The following is a 19,943-nucleotide window of genomic DNA, read 5'->3' on the forward strand; positions in this document are numbered from 1 at the left end:
GAGAGAGCTGGGGGGGCAAGGCCAGAGAGGAGTCGGTAGAAGACGGAAAGACCACCAACCTGCCTGCGGTGAGTGAGTGAAAGGACCTTGGAGTTAGCTTCATCGCGGGAGATTCCAATGATTTTGAACACTTTGGTTTCAACAGCGTGAAGACGAGCTAGGTGTGAGTGAGACAGGAGCACCAGACCAGAGGGGAGAGCAGTATTCCATAGAGCTGCGGATGAAAGCCTTGTATGTGGTGAGGAGCTCAGGTGTGCCAAGGAAGGACTTCGCACGACGGAGGATGCCCAGTCGGCGACTGGCTTTGGAGGCCAGATTTGAAATGTGGTTTTCCCAGGAAAGATCATGGCAGATAGTGAGACCTAAAAGCTTGAGTGACAGAACTTCTTGGAGAGGATTATTCAGAAAGTGGATGGGAGGGTTGTCCAGTCGGTCTTTTCGGAGAGACATCGTAAGAGTGTGAGATTTGTCAGGATTGAAAGACATGTTCCACTTGTTTGCCCAGTCTGTGATTTTGTCCAGGTCTGCAGAGAGTGAGGAGGCTGCAGACTGCCGATCTGAGGGATGAGGAATGGAGCGACAGAGAGTAGAGTCATCAGCAAAGAGACAGAGAGGATTTTCAAGAGAGTCAGAGAGATCATTGATGAAGACCAGAAAAAGCACAGGGCCCAGAACACTGCCTTGGGGAACTCCAGCCTGAATAGGAAGAGGAGATGAGAGAAACCCATTCAGGGCCACACGTTGACTATGACTAGAGAGGAAGTCCGCCAGCCATGCGTGGAGATTTCCATGGATACCAAAGGAGGAGGTTTGGTGAGCAGAGCAGGGTGCCAGACCGTATCGAAGGCAGGTGAAATGTCAAGGGAGACAGCTCTAATTTCCTGTTTGGTGTTGAGGACCTCCATCCATTGTTGAGAAAGCAGAAGCAGCAAGTCCAGAGTAGAGTGACCAGGTCTGAAACCAAATTGATGGTCAGAGATCAAGCCATTGGAGAAGAGGAAAGATTTCATATCTGAAGCAATGATGGTTTCCATGACTTTGCTGATAATTGGGAGAAGGCCGATTGGTCTGTAGATGCTAGGATCTGTTTTTGCACCTCTTTTGTACAAAGCGGTGATGTTGGCCGATTTCCAAGCAGATGGCAGATGACCTTGAGCAAAAGAGAGGGTGAAGGGAACAGAGAGAGGGAGTGAAAGAGCGGAGGAACATGATTTTTGGACCCGTGGGCTGATGCCGTCAGGACCAGTTGCAGAATCAGAGTCGAGGGTTGAGGATTGACAGAAACTTTTCCACCTTGTCAGGAGGAAAGGACGCAGAGTCCGGGAGCAGCTGGATACGACTGGGTACGGTGGGTACAGAGAGGGATGGGTTTGGGACACAAGATTTAGAGGCAAACACAGAGTTGAGGCATTCAGCTTTTTCACGTGCGGAGTCAGCCGTGTCGCCGTTTGAGGTGAGGGAGGGGATGGAGGGGGAACAAACACCAGAAACAGATTTGACGAGACGCCACCAGGATTTGGAAGAGGGAGACAGATAAGAGAGTTCGGTCTTGAGAACGGAGAGATATTGTTTCCTGGCTCTCCTGAGGGTGGACACACACTTGTTTCGGGCTTTGTGAAAGGAAATGAGATTTCCTTCTGTTGGATTTGCTTTCCAGGAGACGAAAGCAAGTTGTTTCTGGGCAACAGCCTCACCACAAGAATCCGTGTACCATGGACGGGAGGAAGGGTATGACAACTGAAGACGAGACGGGATAAATCTGTGCATGAGAGAGAGCAATTTACTTTGGAAGAATTCCCACGATGAGTTGATGTCAGAGGCGGTAGAGATGGGAGACCAGTCCAGATGATTGATGGCTGCTTGAATACCGTGCCAGTTGGCCTGAGTGAAATGCCAGACTCGTCGACGGTGAGGAGGCTCTCTGAGAATGGTCAGAGAGATGTCCACTTTAACAAGCACATGATCAGATGAGCCGATTGGAGCAGAAGAAGAGCAGCAGAAATTTTCAGGGAAGTTAGTCATAACCAAGTCCAGAAGATAAGATGCTCCGTTGACTGAGATCCAGGTCGGGAAATTGACAGATTGTGTCAGTCCCAGTGAGTCGCAGAAGTCCTTTGCTGAAGAGCCATGGCTGGTGAGAGAGGTACCCACACCCAGCCAACTGGCATGGTGACAATTGAAATCACCACATATGAGGAAGAGAGAGTTGGGATGGGTAGCTAGAAGTTGGTCCATATTATCAGACAGCGAGATGTAGATTGAGTCATCACTGTTTGGTGGACGGTACAACACACATATGAACAAAAGGTGGGAGCGAAGGGGAAGCCGTAGCCAAAAGTATTCCTGGGGGTGAGGTGGAGAGAGGGCAGTGGAGGGCGAGTGAGGAAGAGAGTTTTTTTTAATAAAGATAGCAACCCCACCTCCAAGACGAGGCTCAGTTCTATCATACCGGAGGAGGGAGTAACCTGGGAGAGATACAAAGGAATCAGAGACATCATGAAGGAGAAAAGTTTCTGTTGAGCAGATCACATCTGGTTTGTCAGAAGCAACCTTTATGGAGAGATCAGTCAAGTTTGAGCGAAGGCCCCGGATGTTTGAGGTCCATACCGTTAATGAAGAGGAAGGGGGAGCCTCGGATACAGAATAGGGGGGGGGGGGGTTAGGTAAGATGTGGAAGAGGAGGAAGAGGTAGGGAGAGCTGTTGAAGGTGTGTCAGAGATTTCAGAGTCAGAATAGCTTGGAGAAAGGGAAGAATGGGGTGGACAAAAGGTTTGATGGAGATTGGGTGAGGCACAGTGAGGTGTTATTTGAGGAGGGGGAAGAGCGAGGCAGAAGGTTGGGGGAGATGAAGGTGAAAGTTGGAAGGGGGAAGAAGCAGGGAGGACGCTTTGAGGAGGAGGGGTGAGAGGGGAGTCTAGGAGGGGAGGAGCGAGGGACAGTCTCGGAGGGGAGGGGTGTGGGGGAGTTTAGGATGGAGGGGAGGGAAGGGGCAAGGGGGGAGATTTGAAAGAGATGGGTGATGAGGAAGATTTAGAGGGGAGGGCCAAGGGGGAAGATTTGAAAGAGATGGGTGATGGGGAAGATTTGGAGGGGAGGGGCAAGGGGGTAGATTTGGAGGGGAGGGGAGATGGGGAAGTTTTGGAGGGGAGGGGTGATGGGGAAGTTTTGGAGGGAAGGGGTGATGCAGAAGATTTGGAGGGGAGGGGCAAGGGGGAAGATTTGGAAGGGATGGGTGATGGGGAAGATTTGGAGGGGAGGGGCAAGGGGGAATATTTGAAAGAGATGGGTGATGGGGAAGATTTGGAGGGGAGGGGTAAGGGGGTAGTTTTGGAGGGGAGGGGGGATGGGAAGTTTTGGAGGGAAGGGGGGATGGGGAAGATTTGGAGGGGAGGGGTGAGATTGGATTTTGAAAAGTGTATGATTCATGGGAAACGAACATTTTTTGCAAAATGAGTTTGAGACTTTCGAGTCAAAAATACGTTTGAGGACGCTGAAGGAGGGGTGGAGTGCTGGAGAGTTTCGGAATGGAGAAAAGAGGAACTGTAAGAGATGGTATTTTTTTTTGGAATGAATAGATTTGGTGAGCAAGCCGAAAGCATCCTTTTATAGGAGAAAAAGAAAAAGGTGTTATAATATATGACAGAATACAGTTCTTCAGGGGAAAGCTTAAACATTTCTAACCACGTGATCGCGTGATCACGAACAACGTGAACGAAGGACGAACGAACAAATAAGAACAATAAATAAACGAATAAGAACTGAGAAGGAAATATTTTTTGGGGTTTTTTTTTTTTTTAGTTGAGATATTAAACAAGGATGTATGGGGTGAACGACTGGGATGAAACAGAGAACGAAAGTAATTGCAGCGCATTCGATGAACCGCTGAGAGAAAACAAAACCACAATGTCGGAGACGGTAGCCTAAGCCTACTAGTACTAGTACTAGGCCTCAGAATACGCGACACGAATTAACCGACAATTGTGTATACATGTATGAAAAATTAACACCCAAAATCTTCCTAAAGACACGCTGTAGGTACACACACCGAAAGATAGATACAGTCTCGACAAAAACACAATTGTGAAAAAATTACTTAGCTTCGAAAGCATGAGCGCATGGAACAGCTTCGAAAAACGTGACCTCCAATCTTGCGCATGCGCAAAAATCTATCTGTTACTGTAATATCATATTTAATGTCTTATTCCATCTCAGGTATTAGCCAAAAGTATTTCCTGTAACTGCATACAAAACACAATTGTTGGTGGGTATTCGATAAAAGTTCATATACCACATTACAACTATTACTTCAACAGACAAAATTTCCTTTCTCATGAATGCACCTTTATATATAAAAATAATAATTTTAACCCCATAAGAATGCCTCGTATGCAGAGATATCTGGAACCGTTATCATATTCAATTTATTTTTCCAATGACTGCACATCCAAACCTAGATATTTTGAGTTTCGTAACTTTTAATACCCCAAATTTTCCATTCCTTCCCTCCCTGATCCTTAGATATAGGGATGGGTTCTTTTTAGGATCATGTTGCACAGAGCATTATTTTCCCAAACAGTGTGAACATTAAACCACACCATTACCTCTGCCATCCAACAATTAACATTTGGTAATTACTGTTACACCAACACCTAAAATATAATTATCTTTGTACCACCACCAATTCCAAATTTACCAGAATTAATCACCACCAAATGCATCACTACCAATTGTAGTGACGTGTAAATACCAATTTTGCCAGAATTTGGACACTACACCAATGGCGCAAACATCGCAATTTCCATCTGTCTACACCATGTCACAACTCTAACCTCTGATGTCTATCGGTCTCCTTCCACATTGATACTGTCCATCAGATTACACCCAAATTTGTCCATAAACCTCTGAGACACACACAACCTGTCCAAAGTTTCACAGTGAGGTGGGGTGGGTTTTGTCTGAAATTCGTCTCAGGAAAACCCATCCAAGAGTCCAGTGTAACAGACAGACAAACACATAGACACGCAGAAGACCCTAGGGTCCCATCAAACAAGCTTGTACCCAGATCCACAAAACGAAACATGTAACTTACTCAATGAATGCAATTGTCATCCCAATTTTCATTCCCTGTGCAAATTAAAGCACTCCGGACAATTTGCAGCCAATGTCAACAACTGAAGTTGTTTCTCTGACTCCAGGCAGTTACATACAGTTACATGCATCCCTGCTTACGTCACACAAGACAACAGGTAATCCGCTATCAACAGACACCACACAGAAACCTTTGGCAATGCAACAACCGAACTCCCAAGACAACAACAACAAAACATCCAATCCACCTCAATGGCTCACCTAGCAGCTCATTGTGTCCCTGTCTATCTCTTCTTGCATCTACACTGTTCACAGCAAGTCCAATTCATCCTTTAAGTCACATGTACCCAGAGTATATGTAACAACCACTCAAACTTAATCCAGCTACACATACCGATTTCCCAAAAACTCACAGAGCAGTCCAAATCCAGACCAGTCATGCATTTACATGTAAATATTAGGTATAGTATCAAAAATTAAACAAATGGTCGACTTGCAGCTCACAGATGAAAAGCTTTCATCTTTAAGATTGATCTAAGCTTCCGACATTTCAAATCGTCACTTGAAACGTCAGCTAATATCAAAAATACTTGTACTCTAGGGGCTGGGCCTGAGTTGTATGCATTTATATGTATAGGGGAAACCCCATTTTTATATGGTAGTATAGGTCCTAGGATTAAAAAAAAAATTGGGTTCTCGCTCGAAATCCCTATAGATTTTGCCCAGCTTGCCCCAAAAGTTGCCCGTCGGGCGAGAAACCATACCGGTCATATCTCGGCCATTTCTTGAGCGATTTTGACAAAAAAAATTTTTAAATAGAGTTTTTTTTGGCTGTTGAACACGCTAAAAGCAATATTTAGTCGATTTGAGAACCGGTTTACATGATAGCGGATCTGAAGCTCTTCCGGAGAAACCAAATCAGGTCCGAAATTTTTAATCCTCAATATCTCTTAGGTCATTTTAGTATTTTAGATGATACGTTTTTGCTAAAAAAAGGAATACAGGTTTTACTGTTAGACAACTGCCATATCACACAAATTTATTAAGATTAACACCCACATCACAATGAATTTGTGTAAACTTTCACCATATCAGATCTAATTATATGGATTGGTGCAGGCATCATCTTGCAACTTCATGCACTTGCAGAAAGGGGTGCAGCCCACCTCCTCCATGCGGCATGGACATGTGGCTCGAGCACACTTGCCACAGTTACAGGTCACTGTCCACCGCTTATTCAGTCTTGCACCCTGTGACTGGAACAAGGCAGTCGTTCTCTAGCTGATACCCAAAATGTAGTGGATCTATGATGCTGGGTTGGAAGAGGTGGATAATCGAGTATGTACCGAACAAGGCTCGCATTATGTGTGGAAGCAAACCCCCTGACGTTGGAGGCAAAGTTTGATGTGATGAGCCCTTGGTCTGATGATATATTTGGGCACGAAGCTGTGTGAAGGACGAAAATTGGTTAGTCTCTCTTAACACCAGCACGAGGAATTTTTCAGCATCAGCCTTGGTCTCGGGTGTAATTGTCATTTCTCTACCGAAATTTCTAAGCAATTGGGTGGGCTGGGCTTTGAGGGCAGCTTTCTTGGTGCCTACTTTGCTCGTTGCATCACATCCAGTCAAGCAGTGCAAGGCAGGAAGGACATTGCAAACGTCTTGACCTTGACGTTCGTGCAGAATGTGCAGTGGGATATATCGCACAGTTTTGCCGCGTCCACCTCGCATTGTCATCCGTCCAAACCGCATTGCTTGCGCTCCACGATCGCATAGTTTCAGTTGTCGGATATACCAAGTCCGCCATGTGGCTATCACTGACTTCCAAGTTAAGTCTGCCTATGGCCCAAGCCACATCGGATAGTCGCTTGTCCCGCCTAGTGTCATCGTAGACTGCTGGTTGATCGTGGCCTCTGTAGGATGTGGGTAGGTCATACTACATAAAATATCTTAAAACATTGACAAATGACAATCACGAATATATCAAAGCTAGTGATGGTAGTAGGTACCTATAGTCCTATAAACATGGTTCGATTCCTTCGATTGACATTGGAATCACTTGATAGAGACTGCATATCGAATTTTTATTGTTTTAAACGTGTTCCCCACCCCAAAAAAACCTCTATTTAAAAAAAAGGTTTGTCAAATCACTCAAGAAATGGCCAAGACATGACCGGTATGGTTTCTCGCCCGACGGGCAACTTTTGGGGCAAGCTGGGCAAAATCTATAGGGATTTCGAGCGAGAACCCAATTTTTTTTTAAAGCCTAGGACCTATACTACCATATAAAAATGGGGTTTCCCCTATACATATAAATGTATACAACTCAGGCCCAGCCCCAGGAGTATTGCTCATTTCTGGAATCGCATGTTCAACCTTTTGTGTCATGACACAATATCTATTTAAATAACTATTTTCCATTTATACGTTCATAGAAATGTTAGCGTGGGTCACAATCCGCGTGGATTGTAGCTGTCAGCCCGTCTGCAAACATCAATCACGTCACGTCGAATGTATTTCACACATATACATTCTCATTTACCCATGACTTACACACCATTTTCAAAGCACACCATTTTCACCATTACTGTTGAAACCACTCTTCCTATGGCAATTCAAGACATGCACACAATTACTTACAACAATGCAACCAATGCCGTGCAAACAATTCCACAAATCACAAATCTATGACCAATAATACACATACCAGAACCAGTAAATCGCATAACCAAAACGCCAACTGTAAACCCAACCAGAATTTGTACATTTCCAGATCAACTCAAATCAGGAAATCGACACAAATCCTTATTACCTTCAATCACCTCAAAATTAAATCAAACAATTCAAAAACAGATCGGATCAGCGATCACAAATCACTTTTCCAACCAACACAAATCAAATCTGATTCCAGGAATCAAATCATTAAATCCACCTTTAGGAAGAAGTCAAATCAAGACAACAGAAACCACAATTAATTTAGGTCTAAAAGCAGAAATCGAAAAACAGAGGAAGGAACAACCAACAACAATTCACTCAAAGCCACAATTATTTCAACACCAATGTACCAGATAAATCAACTCAGGAAAAATGCAATTCACCATGCACACAACACGATTTTATGCCCTTTAGCAGTTCACTGACACCAAGTCCAGCTCGATATCGGCAACCAAGCTTAAAAACACAACTGTCACCTTACTGTGACAAATAAGCAACCAACTTACTTCACACTAAACCAAATAACTTTTCATCACCCCTTCTTCTGCAGCAAGAGTAAGTGAGTGAAACAGTTAAGAACCACCGCGACAAAATGCGGACACTTGTGTGAAAAACCGGTCGAAACCAGATCAGATCAGATCTGGTTTGAACAAAACACACCTGGGGTATTTCATGCGATCGAGCATCCGGTGTACCCGCTTACCGAATCTTTACATGGCCAGAACACACACCAAATCGCACACCTTTAGAGTTGTTTCACTCATTTTCAGTCACTTTTCAGTCATTTCAGAGTCATTTCAGCTCACCCGCCGGTGAACTCAAAACCGTATCAGATCTAACCAGATCATACACACTGAACATTACACCTCCACCTGCGAGAGGGTTTTACACCTGTACATACACCTTTTACACCTGTACATAATAAAGCAAACAAGCAAACAGGTAAACACACACTTCACACAATACATGGTCATTTAAATCAGCAATTGGTTCTTTTATACGTTACCAGATGACTTGGCGTGAGGGAAGAGAGAGTGCAGTACGTGCAAGGTGGAGACAACTTTTAACAAGGTACACAATTGTCCCTTGCCTTCAATGGTTCGAAGTTCTTTGCAGCCACCTTTCACGCCCTCCTGTCTGCTCCCCCGTCGCTCCAAGTCTCCTTCAGTATCCTGTCACGGTCGCCATTAATTGTTGTGGATTTTCTTTAATTAATTTAGTCTTTAAACTAATTTGACAAGACTCGAGAGAATTAAATGTCCACATTCGTCTCAGAAGACAATCAAAGATTTAATGACATGAAAATACTTGATTCACTTTTCCACCAAAGGTATTTACAGAATACACTTCCATTTAAGTTACACATACACGAATAAAACGAAATCACTACACTACATTCAACACAGATCAACACACTACATTTAATACATCACAAGTGAACCAATAACTTCCCGATGGTGCCGTGAAATGGCTTTCTTAAAGTCAAAGATCAAAGAGAGAGGTCAGGTAAGGTTCAAGGGAGATAACAGGCAGTTTGTGTCTTCAATTCCTTGGGTCAGCCTTTTTCTTTCTTCATATGCAACTCTCCCAGCCATAAAATGTCAAGTCATGGAGAAAACAGAGATTTCTAACATCTTACAAAATAAACAAAGCCTTCTGTTTCTAATAGATAATATGCCTTCGTGTGACTGAGGAGATCGGTTGCTTCTCAATCTCTAAGAGAAAAACAGGGTCAGACAAAGTTCAAATCAGTGAGGGTTATACATCATTGTTTCAAATCTTTTATATATATATATATATATATATATATATATATATATATATATATATATATATATATATATATATAGGTGTTGTATGAAAAGTCGTATCATGTAAAAAGTATACTATTTAATTGACATGTGCATATTCCATGTTTGGCTGGAGTGATAAATATGGTGGGAATCGTTGTTTTTGGTGAAGGCGTCGGTATACGAATGTAGACCGTGTTTGCAATCTACAGGGTGGGCCATAAGTAGCCATACATAGGGTTTTTAAAAGTGGTCGCAGACGTACAGCCACAGATGAAGATACAACGGACAGAATACGAACAAAGCTTACACGGAGTCCCCTAAAAAGTACACGACGGTTGTCTGCAGAAAGAGGTGTCAGCAGATCGAGTATCAGGTGCATTTTGAAAGCAAACAAATGGCATCCATACAAATTGCATATGGCGCAGCATCTGAGTGAAGATGACCCGGACAGATGGATGGAATTTTGTGAATGGGCATTAAGCAAATTGAACGATGACACAAACTTCTCATCTGGGATCTTGTTTACCGATGAAGCCAATTTTTACGTCAATGGAGAGGTTAATCAGCAAAACTTACGTTATTGGAGTAATTTCATAAAAGTGTTTATTTTCCCTATGTATGGTTACTTTTGGCCCACCCTGTATGATGGAGTATTGAACGATCTGTTTTTGTTTTTTTTTGTGAAAAAAAAAAAAATGTTTCGTATCTAATCACCGATTAATAAACATGACAGGGGATACATTACAACTTTGATACAATGTAATAATCTTCCAGAAGACGTTTTTGTCGGGGAAAAGACCAAAATTGTCCGTTTCGTTGATCATATATTACATACGGGATCGCAAGCAAGTGTTTTTTTTTTCTTTTCTCAATGCAATCTCTGTCTCTCCCTTCCTCTCTCCCCATCTTTCCCTCTTCCCTTGTCCCAGCCTTCCTACCTCCCCCACCCCTCATCCACCCCCATCTTGTCGTCATCTCATCATTATCCATTCACCTCCACCCCACATTCCTCCCCCGCCCCACCCCCCCATCCTCCGTCTCTCACACCATTCCCCCCATCTCATCCACCCCCCCCCCTAATGCTCCGTCTCTCACACCTCACGTCAATCATCAATGGGGTTTATAGACAGGATGTATGTGTTTTGAATGTTTTCCTATGGTGCAAATAATTTCCAGAGTTTTGTTGTTGTTGTTGTTATTATTTTTCTATGCCTTGTCTGACTCCGCCCATAAATCACTTCTCTTTCCTATCAAATCCCCATGCTTTATCTCTCCTTTCCCCCCGCCCCCCCAGCATTACTCCTCCCATCCCTCCTCCATCCATCCATCCCATCTCTTTGCCTCACTTTTCCCTCCTCCCCGACCATACCTTCTCCTCCCAATCTACCTATCCTGCCCTCCCCTCCCCCTCCCTCCCGCCAGCTCCCGCCCCCCTCCCCTCAAACCCTTACTGTAGCCACGAGTGGAAGTGTGGCTTTCACTATGCAGCCATAATGAAACATGACATCTGAAAAATTTGAGACATTTTTTTCTCCAATGAACTGTCTCACATCTGTCTGATTAATTTTGTTTGATCGTCTCACGAATGAATCTATGTGATGCATGTAAACCATGAATTCCTCCCTTGTTCAACATGGATTGGGGTTGGTTGCAATTTATCCCTTTCATCATCCATCTTTCTCCACCCCCCCCCCCCCCCCCCACCCAAAAAGGTTGTTGGGTGCTTTGTGGTAGGGTGTGGTCCAGATCAGTGTTATATAGGTTTTTTGGGGGGGTTTTATTGACCCGACTGAGGGAGGTCTTGCCTGGGGTGGAAATATGTCCTGCAGGTAAACGCTATTGTTTTCTCTGAACCATCGGGCATGGCATGAGATGGCATTGCCCCTTGCCATGAGATATTATATCTTACTTTTATTGTTTTATTATAAATCAACATTGATATTGTTGCGGTTTTGAGTCTGTCATGTGAGTTTAATAAAGGTTAAAGTCTGCCCCCCATAGTCAGTCACACAATCAACATCTAGCCTCGCAATAGTATAGTTATGTCTTAGTATTTGTTTGCTTAGTTCCCTTCCAGTGTTAATTCTGCGTTGAGTAGGAGCCAGGAGGATAGGCCCTACTTGCCACCGATTTCCCAGCCACCCTAGCCTCGATCCAGTTTGTTAAGCATTGGGTGATCATTGGCCGAGTTAACACGAGGTAGGCCTCGGAAGGATCGGGGCGGAGTCGAGGCAGAGCGGCAGAAGCGATGACGGTAAGCACGGGCCACCAATCAGAACTTGAGGGTGGTGGCAGCGGTGTGGCATCAGAGAGCGTGGTGAGAAGAGTATGGTGAGTTCCAGAAGGTTCGAGGGGCGTCGCTATAAAACGCGCTGCACAAAGCCCTCGACAGGACTTGCATCGGAGGGCTAAAGGGACTTGACTTGCTGCGAGAGAGAGAGAGATAACAGGACTCGCGTTGTACTGCCTGATGAACTTGACCATTGCACGAGAACGCGCGCGCTAAACAAACACCAAGTGTATTGAAGAAGAGGAGTTGGTCGCGACATATACACGGGCGCAGCCAGGCGCATCTACAATGAAATAGCGCATTTCAGCCGCGCGAATGAACGAGGCTGAGTAACCGCCAGCCGCGCTAAAGTCCGCCCTCTCCTGTTTCGCCACGATCATCTGCTTTGTACGAGACGCGCTACGAGTCCCTGTCTTCGCTTGCCACCATCTTTGCGGGACGTGCCGGGGCCATGGAGAGCCGGACGGAGGCAATCTCTGGACAACGACATCGACGCATGGGGAACACCTGCCCATCTGCAATCCCCTGTGTGAGTGTGAGTGAGACGGGCCCGTTGTCCCAGGGATAAGTTAAGACTGTTTAAGGATTGCTCTGTGTCTCTTCGCCCTTGAACTGTAAATACGTGTAGGAATAATTAAACCCTTTTTCTTTCTTCCTCGATTCGATCGTTCCTGTGGTTTCCTCCATTGACTAAGCGTGGCACGAATAGGATCGCTCCAATCGGGTTCCACTAGTTAAGACTGCGCGGGCCACGTGTACGCAATCCGCTCGGTGTACTAACATCATACGTGGTTCATGCGAGGCTTGTTTCCTCGTTTCCGTGGTGGCGCGGGTACTTAGGTACGAGCGAGAATTGGTCCCGAAATCCTGTTTCCGCGCTCGCCCGGGAAGGGCGTTGCAAGTCTCGGTTCCGCCAAGGCCCAGCAAAGACAAGGGGATTAATCCCCCCTTGATAAGGGGAAGAAGGCCGGCGTAGAGAACCGTAACAATATGTTATGTCGGTAATATTACCATTGTCAGGAGTTAAGGACACAGCAATCAGGGATTGTTGACCTTTGCCAGAATTTTTTTTTCTCAGTGATTTTAAGATTGTTGTGTTGACACAATGATGGTGTCTATACCATGTGATCAATGACATGATTGTGATTTTACAAAATTTTTACAGGTGAGGTTTCACCTGTGACAGAATTTTCCTGTAATTCATATCAACCAATGTCGAGAAAATCAATATTGTTCTGTGCAGACAAACATACGGGTTTAAATGTAATATCCTCTTTTTTGATGGAGGTAATAGGACGAGTGGGAAGCATATTTTCGCTCCTTGGAGGGCCCCCAAGAAGCGGCATTGTGTTTCGTACTCGTAAAATGAGGAATTAGGCTGCATTGAGCTAAATGGTGTTCTATTGGATTTTATTAGGATTTTTTTTGGCTGATGTTTTTGTTTTGGTGGGTTTGGAACAACACACTATTGTTCTTTTAATACAGCTTTTGATTTTCCATTCTCTTCCAGGCTCCTTTGTAAGACTTAATAGGAAAATGGATTAGAGTGGATATCAGAAGATTGGGAAAATAACTGATTTTTTTTTTTTGAATTTTTTTTTTGATAGAGGAAGATGATTCATTTTGATTTGATTTTTGATTTGATTTTTGATTTCATTCGAAGATAATTTGATTTTTAAAAATGTGATAAAATCCAGATTGTGAAATCCATTTGGAATCAGAATATTTATGTTAATGTGAAGATACCTTCAAAAATGAGCAAGGTGGTAAGTTGACAAAAGTGAAGGAAAGGTCCGAATATATATATATTTTATATTTGTGCTTAATATTTGGCGTGCCCTTTTGACAGGGAACACAAATTACCTGGCCTCCGCAAAAGTGTTTTAGCTTTGGTGACAACGGACCGATACGTGGTTTCCCACCTATCGGTGGTCATTTACCTGTCCGATCAGTTTGGGGATCGGTTGGTGAAACGGTGGTACAAAAAGGAGGTGTTCCTGGACTCAGCTGCCATCATCAATTGAAAGTTGGAGAGACTCTTCCTGGAATCACCAGTGAAGAACGACTGTCATACCAACCTCAGAAAACGCAACACACAGCTGTTTGCCTAATACATTCCTATAGGCGAAATGGGAAATAGGGCCTGTCAGGGTAGAAAAGTTGAACCAGATATTCCACAAAAAGGTACTTGTACATATTATATGTACAACCATTATGGTGTAGAGGCCACTAGGGAGGTTGAGAATTGGTATTTGTGGACAAAGGGGCATGCCAAGGAGTTTCCAAGAGATGGTACATTTGAGCCAAGTCGATTGGATAGATTAGGACAAGAACTGAAAGTTAGGAAGAGACAGAACCTAACGGTAGACTGGCTGGCATTCCATCATTGGGATGTTGAATCCAGGAAATGGGAACAGCAAGAAAGGATAATGGACCTATAACTTAAACTAAAAAGGATACAGGATACACTGAAGGAGATAAATGCACAACTGCCCTCGAATGTAGGAATAAAAGTGACAGTTGTCCCACCTGATACCCATTTGTCTCCCCAAAAAGAACAGTACAGATAATTTTCTTATGATCCAAGGGAAAATCAGAGACCTAATCGACAAGGAAGTAACAGGATAGGTAGCCCTGAAAGAACAGGCAATGTCAAGGACAGGTGTTTTAATTGTGGAAATATGGGCCACTGGAGGCGACGTTGTCCATATTCAAATAGGAGACTAGTTCATAGGGAAAAACCAAGATCAAGGGTACCAGTGTTTACTGGTACCTCAGACAACGATTAGGCCTTCATTGCTGCAGATCCCAAATGACGATTGGCCTCAACAGATTAGATCACTAGACAAACATGAGTAACTGTCGACGCTTCTTGTGTCTGAAAAGTTTTTGGAGCAAGAATGATTCATTTTTTGCTTATTAGCAAAATAAGAATTAATTGATCAAATGCCGAAATTGGACACTTTTTGGAACATAGAATTAAAAGATCCAGGATTAGAGTTCATTCTGGAAGCCTCATATTTGCCAATAATAAATGTGCTTTTCGGGAGCATTTTGGGCAAAACAATTTTTGAATTTACAGAGTTTGGAACAATTGCTTTGCAAATATTTTTTTTGGGAACCAAGTGACGAGATTCACATGATGATCAGGTGGGAATTTCGGACTATTGTTTTGCATGATTGATAGGTCAGTGGTCGACTGACATGTACATGGGTGTTTTCAAATTTGGATGTTATTGTGGGAAACAAAAGGGTGATTTCAATGTGGACATTATAGGGCTTTTCTAAGAAAAAATTTTTTGTCTGTTTGTGTATCTGCGTTTCTAAAAATTGAGGGACAAATTTTATGAAATTGACACCCATCTTGATCTGCAAATAATGGTTCCAACGCAAACGAATATACATAATGCATGAGTTTGTGTATTTTTTTTCTCTTAAAAGATTGCTGAAACCGACAGTGTGCCTGTCTTGAAATAGATAGTTTGATGTGGATGGGATCAAATATCCAGAAAATCCATAAAATAAACAATGTAATTTGATTAGGATGATTTTCTCTTTTGTCAAGGCAGATGGAATACAAATATTTGATGTGCTGAGTTACAAGCAGCCATTAATTAATAGTAAGAAATTGTGAGTAACCTTGGGATTCCATTTTTGATAAAACTTATATGAGGATAAAGCTATTTATGGATATGAGCTTTAAAAAAAAATGTGGGAGTACAAAATTAGCCAAATTTGTAAGAGAGCTTACATGGATTTATCAGAATACTCTGTTCACGGATTTTTGATATATATATCAACTTGAATTTTATCAGCATATAAATTGTGTTGTATGTATGTGTATTAGGCGTAGATGATATGGGAAAAAAAGATTAGTAAAGAAAATCTTGCTGAAATTGATACCGAAAAATGTAACACCAGATTTTAACGAATATTGATTTTCATAAAACAATGAATCTATAAATGAATGTGACAGGGATAATATCCTCAATTTGTATTAATTAATTAATTGTGGGTATGAGCACAGGCACAGGCACAGGAATTAATTTATCGCAGTGGATTGTTAACAGCAGCCTGAAATGTCCTGAGAGTGTGCATCCATATAATTAGAAATCCCAGATTTAAAAAATTTGGTAGAGGTCTTATGTGGAAGAATACTTGCTTGGTAGATCAAAAGGTTTTGCATGTTGGCAGCCACTTCTGCGACCATTCGGGCCAAACAAATTGGGAGAAACTGTAATTGAATATGTAATTTACAGTTGAGTATTTGGAAAGTAAAAAGGGAATTTATTAATTTGGGAGACATTTTTCGAAGGTTTATTAAAGTGTTACAATATGACAGTTGGCAAGGAAAACTATTGGATGAAAATTAGATCTGTTTATAAAATGAATTTGTTGACCTTTTGAAGTTAATTCTTCTAATTGTTGTTTAACTAGTATTTTGAGTACAAATCAGAAATAGTTTGGTAGAGGCTTGGTTAAAACCCTTGGTTACAGTGTGTTGGAACAAATTGATAAATCATAGGATGTTGATGAGATTAGAAACAAATGTGGAACCAAGATAGAAAGACTTTTATGATGATATGAACACCGAGATAAAAAGATTGAATCAAGCGATGTTACAAATGAGTACAGTAGAGTTAAAGATAATGCCATAACGAAAATGTTATGAATTGTGTCAGTTTTACAAAATCAGTGAACTCATATCACCACAAGCTACACACCATGAAAATTAAAGTGATGAAGGTACATACTAGTAGTTAACACAACAAGATTAATTACTCTTTTTTTTCTTTTCTTTTTTTTTAAAGGGAGGAGGAACTATGATAATGGATGCATTATGCATAGTTTGCTTGTTTGCAAAATTTGATGGGAATTAGATATTCCTGTTTGTGATTTTAATCATATGTACTCATTATTAATGCATTTGTTTTCTTTGAGTAGTGTTAAAAAAAAAACTGCATGAGTTTAATTTTCAAACTATATTAACCTGAAAGCAATTGTAAATGCTATTCTTAGTTTAGTAGTGTAAAATACATACCTGATTTGTATATTATTCGTGTAAAGCATATAAATGAATATAACTTTTTGAATGTTTTGAGGAAAACAACAAATTGTCAAATGTGAAGCTGTTATAATATATACATGATTATGGAAATTTCATGTCAAGATGTACCCTATCTGATTCAGTATGTGTGGAAAGCAGATACAGATGTGGCTGAGTGAAGAATAAGGCCAGATCACATCTCAAATGGAGTGATAACGGCATTGGGAAGAAGTTCGGGAAAGAAAATTTGTGGCTAAAAATGAAGTTAATCTTGGCATACACCCTCTTTCTCAAAGAATGATGAAGGCATTCTCCTTTGCAAGATTGGAGATGGATGTTTACCTTCACCAAGGAAAATTTATGTGACCATTTGCCTGGATCACACTGCAACGTATGGAAGAAAGGCGATCACTTACTTTTGTTTGAATGCCTCGAACATTCATCACGTCAGCAGCAATTGCGGGACGACGACATCTTACCTGCAACCTCTACTGGATGCGGTGACGTGTGTCATTCCTCCACCAACTTCCGGGGAACCAGCGCGGAGCTGCAAGTGGATGGCTGTGCTTCTTCCTTTACAACGGCTGTGCACGATTCTGCTGGTTGCTCCTGGTATGGACCATGAATAACCTGAACACCATGGTCCTAACATCGTTGTGGATGCATCTGGCATCTCTGTTCCACATCTTGCTGCTCAACAAACATCACATCAACACTTGCTGCCCACTCATGATGAGTGAGGAGGCAAGTCAACTACAACTTGACGAAGGCCTTGTTTAAGAACTACTATGGCTCACAGCAAGAGTGTCAAGGATGCTACATGCAGAGCAGGGTCAGTTTATGACTCCGCCCAGTTATCACAACAGCGGAAAATCCGAAGCGAAATAGTGTAGGTGCTATGAAGACATCAGAAGAAAATGTTTCATACTTGAATTTCAAACACAAGTGATCAGCCTCTTCTTTTCAAATGGAAAGTCAACATTTGTTCTGAAGCAAAACGTATTTTCGAAGAATAATTACCAAATGTTGCAGATGCTTTATTATTTTGGAAAGAAATGTTTTATGATCAGATTCTTCCAGGATGACGGTGTATGCCTTAGGTATTGAAAATTGGATTACCAAAATTTGTGGTTTGAGTATTTTGCAGGTAGTTGTTTACATTAATTGTTTTAATTTAACAAGAGAAAAAAAATTGAGGAACTATAGAAGATTTATATATTTGTTAGGGTTGGCGAGTTATGCAGATAGTTAAATTGTACTTCAATGTGAATTTTGTTCTTAAAGCATGCAAGGAAATGTGCAAAGAACTTCGACCAAGCAGTCAACCATCTGTGAGATGACCCAGTGGCCTCCAAGGATGTGAACGCAGAGTTGGAATGTATCCATCCATTAGTGGGACTTGGGGAGGGATTTTATCAGTTCTTTGTGTCATCCGTAATGATAAACATATGGAGTTTGGTGCCGGAAAGGCTGGCGTTAAGTGACTTCGGAATTCCAATGGAGCGAGATCAAAGCAGCTGAGATCTATTTAACGGAACACTCGGGGGCTTCGTGGGAGAATTCTCCCATGGAACGACGCGTCGTATTTTTGTCTGTAAAGTACAACTGTATTTTCGTGTAAATACTTTCTGCAAGATTAGTAATAAATCTCAATTTAAACTGAGTGAGTCTCGTGAAGTCTGATTGAGTTTTGCTAAGAAAGGTGTCCAAAAGATGCCACAACAATGTAAAAACAGAACAAAAGGAGTGCCGGTTACCTGCAATAATCAAACGGGTCATTTTCCTTGAACCAAGTGTGGTTCACAATCTCCTGCAAAACAATGGATGTGTTGGAATCAAATATGAACACGATCAGGAAACACCTCCACTGGTGAGCAATTGCATTTTGATCCACAATAATAGGAGGTCAGTTACCCCAGCATGTGTGAACATTCTTGTTCATGCAAATAAAACCCTGCAGATGAAAACTGCATCAATCCCTCACCATCATAGTGAGCCTCTCCTTTGGATCCTCCCGAAGCAGCGCAGCCAGAAGGGAAGCCAAAGTTTCCCTTGCAAAGGTTGGTGGACTGTTTTTCCACATTGGTCATCTATCTATAATGCCAGTAATCTCTGTGTGTATGTTTGTTTGTCTGTGACCGCTGTTTCTCGACAACCACGGGTCCGATATACTTTAAACTTGCCAGGTATATTGCTGGGGACCCGAGGATGTGCCTTTTCAAGGTTTCATATTAATCGGACAAGTAGTTAGCGAGCTATGTCCAAAAAACGATTCAACCAATCAGAGAGCAGCGAGCTATCACGTGTGCCGAACGTGGCGAACAGACTCTGCCTCGGACGGCACATTTGAGAGCGTATTCATTAATTTCACGTTGGCAAACTATGTTGCCGCTATGTTGGCGTTAAACTATGTTTTAAAACTAATTAAAACTAATTTGCGATTCTTTTGCTTTCCTGCGCGTTTGTGCACGCTATGGCGATTTCTTTACCAAACTCCGCAAGCCGTTCGCTTTGGACCAAACCATTTCATGTAAATAGAGGGGGGGATTGTCACCGTACTCGCAAGCCGTTCGCTTTGGACCAAACCATTTCATGTAAATAGAGGGGGGGGGGATTGTCACCGTACTCGCAAGCCGTTCGCTTTGGACCAAACCATTTCATGTAAATAGAGGGGGGGGGGGGGATTGTCACCGTACTCGCAAGCCGTTCGCTTTGGCTTTGCGAATGGACCAAACCATTTCATGTAAATAGAGGGGGGGGGATATAATTTTACATATATATATAGTACGGGCACGCGGGCCGCACCAAGGAACGGGCACCCACGTACGGGCACGTCCTAGTTTTATAAAATCTCAGATCCGAATCTTCACCAAAATTTCATCCTTGTCACACACTCAAACCCTCCACAAAATCTCTGCGAATCCATCCACAACTCTTTTACATCCACAAAATGCAATTGCTGACATCCAGGCAGATGAAAGATGACACGAGATACGGCAGCGTTAGCTTC

At 42.4% G+C, this 19,943-nt stretch overlaps 1 protein-coding gene across 9 annotated transcripts in view; it reads right to left on the minus strand.

Annotated features, from left to right (window-relative positions):
• Window positions 1–9,074: 9,074 nt before the first annotated feature.
• LOC137426986 (uncharacterized) overlaps window positions 9,075–19,943 on the minus strand; it is a 74,475-nt gene continuing 63,606 nt past the window's right edge. For 4 of the 9 annotated variants that reach the window (XM_078777216.1, XM_078777221.1, XM_078777220.1 and 1 more), the window contains 4 exons: window positions 18,691–18,743; window positions 17,413–17,542; window positions 13,827–14,004; window positions 9,075–9,518 (listed from right to left, as the gene is read on the minus strand). The gene's annotated coding sequence lies outside the window, so the exon portion shown is untranslated. Of the gene's footprint in view, window positions 9,519–13,826; window positions 14,005–17,349; window positions 17,543–18,690; window positions 18,744–19,943 lie in introns of all 9 variants that reach the window. The other 5 variants (XM_078777223.1, XM_078777224.1, XM_078777218.1 and 2 more) reach the window with 4 other exon arrangements.

Source organism: Myxine glutinosa, chromosome 5, assembly GCF_964187855.1.
Source record: "Myxine glutinosa chromosome 5, kmMyxGlut1.1, whole genome shotgun sequence".
Taxonomy (NCBI): Eukaryota; Metazoa; Chordata; class Myxini; order Myxiniformes; family Myxinidae; genus Myxine; species Myxine glutinosa.